Below are 8,709 nucleotides of genomic sequence, written 5' to 3'. Positions count from 1 at the left end.
ATGATGCCCTCTCTCCCCGTTACTTCAAGACCGCAGCCCCAGAGACCCCTCCATTACAGCTCTCCACCTCAAAGAGGTCAGATAGACTGGGCCTCTCTGCACAGTTACTGCATGTCCTAAAAGGGGCATTTGCTTTCAAATGGCCTTGTGATGACCACAGGAGCCAGTGACCGAGCAAGGTGCCCACCTTGACCCCAGGAAGGGGCCCTCCACCCAACCTCCAAGGCCGGGGCCTCGCCAGCCGGTGCCACAGGCTCAGCCCTGCACCAGGCTCTACTGAGGTCCCCAGGGGCACAGGCCCTCTTTGTCCCCTCCCGCCTCCCGCTGTCTCTCCCCAGTCGCTCCTTCTTTGCCCCTCTCCTCTTCCCTCTCCTTCCTCTCCTCTCCTCCCTTCTCCCACCTCCTCACCTCCTTCCTTCTCCTCCGGCTCCGTTTCTCCCCACTCCTTTCTCTCTTCCTCTTCCCACTCTACTTCCCCTCTTCCACACCCCCCTTCCTGGCTGCCTGGACCCCCTGGAGAAAGCCTCCCTCTCTGACCCACTGGCTGGCTGAATGGCTGTGTGGGGTGGGCATTAGTCCGCTGAGGGTGTCCTCACCTGCACTTGGGGCACATGCCTCTAGCAGGGGCTGGATATTTGCAGAGAGCAAACCCCAGCCTGAAGTTGTGTTTGCAAGGACAGGTCCCCCGTCCCTACTCTTCTGTAGCTCTGTCACCCCTGAGCCACCACCACTGCACCACCACCATCAAAGCAGTTTACGCCACCCTCACCACCCCTTCTCCCACCCCAACCCCAGCCCCAGGCTTCTCAAAGCCTGGCCACCTCTGTCACCAGCCCAGCATGATATCATCATGGTCACTAAAGCAGAAAAGCTAACACTTGCCAAAGACTCCAGAGTGCTGTCTGGGAAGGAGAGAAACTCAATTGACTTGTCCAGAGAACTCCACTCAGACACCCAGACTAGGCCCAGCACAGAGAGGGCCTTCTTCCATGGCAGGGAGCCAGGGGAAGGGGACAGAGGGAGCTGAGCCTGGCTGCACACAGTGGCATACCAACGATCTCCTAAACAACCTGGGAAGGCTGAATAACCAACCAATGTAAATAAAAACAAGTGTCACTGCTACAGTGAATGCACTCCACACCCTTGCCCAGCGTCCTGCTGGGCGGGGAATTTTGAATCATTACACATGTTGTTAGATATATAGTAGTATATATACCATATTGTTTGGGAAGAATGTTAGAGAGCCTTCCACAATTTTGCCTTCAATTTCAGGGGTCCAAAGACCTCTTGAAACCAGCCCTGGACACTAGGTTGGGAGGCCCTGCCTGCCAATGGGGTTTCTGGTTATTTACCCCAGGTCCTTCGTAATCCTCAGAAGCACATCCTGTGGGAATGCTCAGAGGGAAAGGGCCGAGCCATGAGGTTCGCATGGAACCAAGGGCTGGCAATGAGTGCTGGAGCCCCACGTGGCACTTATGGAGTCAAGAAATCTTTATTGAATGAAAAAGAGAAAATCCCTGCAGCACCAGATCCAACAGGGAACAGGAGCCAAGAGACCAGAGAGCTAACTCCCTGTCCTTGCTGCCTGGTGCCTCAACAATGCCCTAGTCCCCTAGCTCTCCCTGCCACCCAGAGACCTGTCTTCCCCACTCAGCTGTGCTGCCCCACCTGAGAACCCACCAGGATACCCTTGGGGTAACCCAAAGGGAACAGCCAGGCCAGGGTGACTTCCCATGAGCCAGACTCCCCCCTCCTCCCTGGGACACTCAGGTCCCAGTGAGTGCCTCTTCTCCAGCTCTCCTATTGCCACTCCAGTGCCAGTTTTGACACACAAGTGGGGAGTTAAGCCACTGATATACTTCTGGGGTCCCCCTAGATCAGAACCTCCTTCCTTCCCAGGCTAGTTGAATGCCTACATGATAAGCCCCAGAGCGACATCCTGACTGTAGCCTTGGGCTCATAACCAGGTTTCCCTGAGCTCTGGGGCTTCAGAGGCATCACAAAGCCCAACAGTGGGGTCATAATTGGGAGGCCTTTGGCCCTCTTTGTCCCAGCCCCCACCCAAGGGGTGGGTGCTGACAAGCAGGCAAGACAGCTTTGAAAGCCTCCTCCCCCAGCACCCCCAGCCCTTTGACCTGGCCCATTCTTTGTTTCTGGCAGTGCTCATGAATGTTTCTCTTCCTTCAGGCTCTTCCAGACTAGGTCCTGGGGTGCTGCTGCCTGTCTATGCTCTGTCTGTACACCCCATCGACCTCTGTCTGGCCTACCTGGCGTGAAGAAAGGGAAGGCTGCAATACTGGTAACCTGAGAGACTCTGCCTTTCCTGCCTCTACATCTGGAAGACTGGACTCTGAAGGCCTGGGCCTCAGAGACCAGCCGTGCCCCTGGATGAAGGTGGTGACTAAACCAGCACTCCCTTCTCTGGCCGGGTCTCTGGGGAACCTGTTTCCCGGGCCTAGCAGGCTAAGCAAGCCCTGGCCCGCCCAGCCCCAGCATTGCTGGCTCAGGTTTCCCCACTTTCTGGTTTTCTCATCTCCCCTGCCCCAGGCGCTGCCTGCTCTGTGGCCCAGCCCCCACCCACCCGGAACTGGATCTCAGAGAGGGGGAGTGTTAGAAAGGGGGCCAGGGAGGGGATGCCTGGTGACCTGCTCAGGCACCACTAGGAGGGGGATGGCAGTGAGGAGTTACTCCCAGCCCAAGCTGAGGATGAAGATCTGCTCAGCCTTCTCCTGCCCAGCCTGCTCCAGGGGCTGGCTCTGAGCCGATCAAAAGCTGGAACAGCCCACCTCCCTGGCTGCTCCCCGAAGCTGCCTCCAGGCCCTTTCTGCTGTTGGTCCCCTCTACCAGGAATGCTCTTCCTAGACTCCAGTGCCAGTGTAAATCCTGTGTTTCCTCTCTACCAGAATACTTGGCCACCTCCTTCACCCACAAACATTGTCCAGTTTTTTGTGTGCAAAGGGCTGGCCTCCCTTCTTGAGGGTGCCTCATCCTGCCACATGTGAGACCAACAGGTATCACAAGCCTCCACAGGGAGCTCTACACATTCTCTCTTCCCTAGGTCTTAGCATATACTGTTCCCCTGTGCCTGGAATGCCTTTTCTATTTCTTTCTAGAAACTTCAGGCCTCTGGGAAGATATTACCTCCCAGGAAGCCAATCCTAATGATTGGGTCAGGAGTTTCCTTGGGACCCTACAGGTCCTGTACCCCATTCTGAGGCACTAAAACATACTGTCTGGGACCCAGGCCCTTCTGCATTCTCCCAGCTAGTCCCCAAACAGATGTACCAGGAACTGCTTTTCATGTGGGCTCAGGGTGAACAAGAAAGGGGTACACAGGGTTCTGAGATCCTCACATGTTACCTCATGCTGTCTGTATTCGTGGGGGGGTGGGGCTGGTGAGGGAGGTAGGGGTCTAGTGAGCCCAAGCTTGGCTGACTTCCAAGTGACCCATGACTGCCAGCCAGCCTGAGCATATCCTGTTTAGACAAGAGGCCAGACAGCAGTCCCTTAGCCACTTGGGCCTGCCCAGATCCTGCTGGGGAGCCTAGGTCTTGACCCTAGAAGTCAGTCCTTATCTGGTTCCAGAAAGGACTCTCACTAAAAGTTGGAATAGGAACTGTGGGTTTCCTCTGTCCCCCTGGAAGATGCCTTGACTCTAGATGCCTGGGCACTGGGGTGGAGAATGGGAGGTGGAGCCCAGTTAGGAGACAGAGTCTCTGTGGGAAATAACTCAGATCTAGAATCCAACCTGGGACACACCCCCCCCACCCACACACACACCCCCAATCAGGCAGTCTTGGGCCTGCTCAATTGGGTTGGGGCAACTCCATCCTTCTAGCTGCTCAGGTCAAAAAGCCTTAGAATCAACCAGACTCTCTCTTACATCTATATTCAAATTATCAGCAAATACTTTTGAACTCAACCTGCAAAATAACAAATGACCATTTTCCACCCTCCCCCTGCCCACCATCTCTGCAGCCATTGCATATGCAGCTGCCACCTCCACAGGCAACCTTTTCTCTCCCCTGGCGAGAATAGGAGTGCCCAGCTTCTGCCCTGGCCTCCTACATTCTAGTCAACCTGGACCTAGTGGCACCTCATTAAAACGGAAGCCCCGTTATCTCTCTCTCTTGCTCAAAGCTCTCAATGGCTCCTATTTTGTTGAAAGTCACAGCTAAGTCCTTACAGTGGCCATCACCCCTCATTCTCCTTCCCAACTCTCTGACTCAAGTCCTCATGGTCCTAGCTACGTTCTCATTCTTCCTCCCCAACAATGCACATTCAGACCTCCAGGTTTTTGCAATGACTGTTCCCTTTACCTGGATTCCCTTCCCAGAGGCATCTACATAGCTTCTTCCTCACTGCCTTCAGATCTTTTTTCCCCCAAAGATTTATTTATTTATACATACAAGAACTGGGATGTAGACCAGAGGTGCAGGGGTGAGAGGATTCACCAGAGACAGAGTGGGGAGCAGAACAGGCAGACTGACTGAAATACCCTGATGAGGGGAGCAGCGGGCAAGGCAGGAGAGGTCTGCTGCACCATGTGCATTGCTCCTTGGCTGACAGGGATCAAAGTCGTGCTGCACTGGCTGGCAATATCTTGATAGTGCTGTGTCTTTAACCCTTGTGCCACCAGGGAGGCCTCATTTACTTCTTTTTATGTTTGCTGTTTGTAGTCTCTTTCCCACCATGCTTGACTCTCCGCTCCAAGAGGACAGGAACTGTTTGTTTTGTCTACCGCTGCTTCCCCAGCACCAAGAATGGAGACTGGTACACCTAGGTGATTCCTGACTGACTAAATGGGAGGGGAGCTCAGCCCAGGGCCCCTCTGTATTGGGATCTGGGAACTGCTTTCCACCCTTATCTTGGGGCCCCTGGTCACATTTTCTTGGCACTAAGGATGGGGCAGGGGTGGGTGCTCATTTTTTTTTTTTAAAGATTTATTTATTTATTTATTTATACAAGCACTGGGTACAGTCAGAAGCGTGGGAGGGTGAGAGGATTCACCAGAGCCAGAGCGGGGAGCAGAGCAGGCAGAAGGACTGAAGTACACTGCTGAGGGGAGCAGCGGGCCGCAGGAGAGGTCTGCGTGCCAGGTGGGACCCTCCTTCGATGGCTGGGGAGCAGCCGGGGATCGAACCTGCACTGCAGAGGCTGCGGGCAGCTTCGCAACCCAGCGCTCAACCACTGCGCCACCGGGGAGTCCGATGGGTGCTCATTTTTTAAAAATGATTGATTTTATTTATGCATACAAGAGCTGGGGTGTAGGCCAGAAGTGTGGGGATTGAGAGGATTCACCAGAGACAGAGTGGGGAGCAGAACAAGCAGATCCACTGAAATACACTGCTGAGGGGAGCAGCAGGTGAGTCAGGAGAGGTCTGTTGTGCCATGTGGGTAGCTCCCTGGCCAGGGATCAAAATAGCGCTGCAGTGGCTGTGGATAGTTTCATAGTGCTGAGACTTAACCCCTTGCACCACCAGGGAGGCCCTGGGATGCTCATTTTCTGTTTCTTCCTCTACTTGAGAGATGGACTGGCAGTGAGTTTGGAAAGTTGCTCAGGCTGCAGCAGCAAAGATGCAAGGTAGACTCTACCTTGACTTAAAAGGTAGTGAAGCTCCAGCCGTGAGCCCCCAGGGCCAGACATGGTGCCTTAGGCAGAGTTGTACATCAATGCTACAGAGCTGGGCAGCTCTCCTACAAAGCTGATGGTGACGGGCTCTGATCCTATGGGGTTTCTGGCTGCCTCCCACGCCCACATCTGCTGCACACACTCCCTCCATGTGTCAATGTGGCCACAGTCCTGGGGGAAGGGAGGCCAAGGAGGGTCCCACAGTCAGCCCTGCAAGCTGGGATCTGGACTTACTTAGTTCCAAATGACTGGGGAATGTCCCTTTCGTGACAGCCTTGGCGTGGCCTCCCCTGGTCCCTCACTCCTGGCAGGAAAGTAGGGCCCAGATGAAAGTAGGGCCCGGAAGGGGGAGGAACTTGTGGACAGACCTTAAGCACTCTGCCACCATGGCTTTCTTCCTCAAGTCTAGAGCCAGGTCATCCCCATGGAATGGCTGCGCTATGAGGTTACTGTTTGTGCCCTCAGATCAGAGTCATCAGGACAGAGCCCTCCGTCTGAGTGAGTCTCCATCCTCCTGAACCAGGTCATGGAGGAACTTGGCAGCATTGACGCCTATGCTGGGCTGCAAGGCCTCTGTGGCACAGCAGCATTGGAACTGGCCAAGGAGGAATGCCCCCTCCAGAGAATCTCCCCTTTACAGCTCATGACCTTTGCTTTGGGGGAGGGCTGGGCAGCAAAGTTGATACCAGGCAGTGTGGAGCTGGGCCTGCCCTGGCAAATCTGGTGTTTGCTAAGCATCTCCATGCCGAATGACGAGCCTCTGCTCCCTGGCTGTGATTGTCAGAGCAGTGAAGCTAGCTCATGCTCCTACCCCGGGATAGGGCACCTTCCTGTTCTAGGAGGGTTTGATTTCCATATATAACTGGATAGAGTAGATGCCTTGGCCACACCTGTCCTCTGACGCTGCATTAGACTTGGGCGTTCCACCAATGCTATCATGGAACCCAAGAAGAATCTGGCTTACGTTGGCTAGAATACCATGTGTACCCTCTTAACAGAAGGAAATACTGAGACCTTGAGGAGTAGCAACCTGGGCAGCCTTGTCTTGGGTGTAGAGTCTGACTAACTGGCTTAAGGGCAAAGAAGATGGCATAGTTCTGATTTAACTTTTTTTTAAAAAAATATTTATTTAGGCATACAAGAACTGGGGTATAGGCCAGAGGAGTGGGGGTGAGAGGATTCACCAGAGACAGAGTAGGGAGCAGAACAGGCAGATCTACTGAAATACACTGCTGAGGGGAGCAGCGGGAGAGTCAGGAGAGGTCTGCTGTGCCATGTGAGTTGCTCCCTGGCTGGGGATCGAACTTGTGCTGCAATGGCTGCAGATTGCTTCATAGGTTGCATCTTAAACCCTTGTGCCACCAGGGAGGCCCTGATTTAATGTTTTAAAGGATTCCTCTGACTCTTGGCATGGCCAGAAATGAAACTATGGATATCCAGGGGAGAGAAGATGGAGACCTGGCTGGGTGACTTCGGGTGCTGCTATATAGCACCCAGGGTTCCCTTGTCTTTCCCTATCTGACCTGAGATTTTGGGGTGGAGAGAGAGAGGCCTCCTCCCTGGCCTGCTACACCTTCCACATGTGGCCTGGCTGGCCTCCCCGCCCCCTCTCCTGAGATGGTGGTTTAAGCTTTAATCTGAGGACAAGTTTCTGCAAAGCTCATGTTTGCTGCCGGAAGGAGCAGGGACTGGCCTAGATGGAGGGATAAGGGGGAGGGCTGTGTAGGAAGGAGGAAGGCAGGGCCTGCACAGGGAGAGATCAGAATTCCACACTCCACCGTCTGCCCTGCTTGAATCCAGCACCTCCAGACATTTGGAGGACCTTGTTCTTGACACCTAGAGAAATGCATCCATGCGTCGTCCCAGGCTGCCTGAGCACCTACTGTGTGCCACCTCCCTCAGTCATACAGCTCACGGGAAGAATCTCTGGGGCTCCAGCCACACACTCAGGCAGCCCTCTGGACAGGTTCTGACTCCCCAGAACATGGTCAGGGGCACAGAAGAGTACTGCTTCCCCAAAAGAGGCAGCTGCCATTTCCTGACCACCAATTGCTGGGCTCCTCACAATCCCTGAAGGGTGTTGAGGCCTGCGGCATGCCCATGCCCTTTGTCCTGTCCTGTCCTCTAGTTTGACTTGCCCCTGACTTCTTTCCACTCTAGCACTCGCTGTGGTCCTCTCATACACCCTCGGCACAGGCTGCCATTTCCCCAACTCCTGCCTGCAGGACCGGTGGTACGTGGAGGGCTCTGGTTGGAACCAGAGGGGAGCACCCATTCCTATCTGATGGCGCCTCAACACACCCATTCTAGGAATGAAGCCGGTCAGTGTGGGGCCTCCCTGGTGGCGCAGCGGTTGAGCACTGGGTTGCGAAGCTGCCCGCAGCCTCTGCAGTGCCGGTTCGATCCCCGGCCACCGGGTGAGGGTCCCACATGGCGTGCAGGCCTCTCCTGCCGCCCGCTGCTCCCCTCAGCAGTGTACCTCGGTCCCTCTGCCTGCTCTGCTCCCTGCTCTGGCTCTGGTGAATTCTCTCACCCTCCCGCGCTTCTGACTGTACCCAGTGCTTGTATAAATCAATCAATCAATCAATCAATCAATCAATCAATCAATCTTTAAAAAAAAAAAAAAAGCCAGTCAGTGTGGACGACAGGTCTCTAGTGCCCAGACCTCACATGCATCTATTGCCCCTAACGGACTCACCACACTCTCCCTTTCCAGCCTCCCTCCCAGTCTCCAGCTGCAACTGTGCCTCATCTAGTACCCCAAGCAATCAGTGCCTCCTAGTTATGAACAGTCATACCCGAGACTAAAAAGGGTCTTAACCCTTTGGGGTGGCCCAAAGGTGGGATTTTATGCAGCATCCCCACCCTTAGTCAATTCAGGGCTTTAGAAGCCCACCTTTCCTAACCAGGGAAGGATATCAGGGCCCATTCCCCAGGGAAGGACCAGGAGGTCTCACTGAGGCCCATTCGCTCATGCAGTTTTAATCACCCAAAAAGGGGACCCAGGGGCCTCCCTTGTAGTGCAGAGGTTGAAGGCTCAGCACTATCAAGCTATGGCCAGCCACTGCGGCACACCA

General features: G+C 54.6%; 1 long non-coding RNA gene across 1 annotated transcript; it reads left to right on the top strand.

Annotated features, from left to right (window-relative positions):
* LOC129145601 (uncharacterized) lies at nucleotides 1–4,818 on the top strand. The gene is made up of 3 exons (XR_008551386.1): nucleotides 1–76; nucleotides 2,188–2,394; nucleotides 4,680–4,818. It is a non-coding gene; the product is annotated as an uncharacterized LOC129145601 (long non-coding RNA).
* The last annotated feature ends 3,891 nt before the right edge of the window (nucleotides 4,819–8,709 follow it).

Source organism: Talpa occidentalis, unplaced genomic scaffold (assembly GCF_014898055.3).
Source record: "Talpa occidentalis isolate TD23 unplaced genomic scaffold, MPIMG_talOcc4v2.1 talOcc4.10, whole genome shotgun sequence".
Lineage (NCBI taxonomy): Eukaryota > Metazoa > Chordata > Mammalia > Eulipotyphla > Talpidae > Talpa > Talpa occidentalis.
The sequence above is the reverse complement of the archived record's forward strand: the minus strand, read 5'-3'. Positions and strand labels throughout refer to the sequence as shown.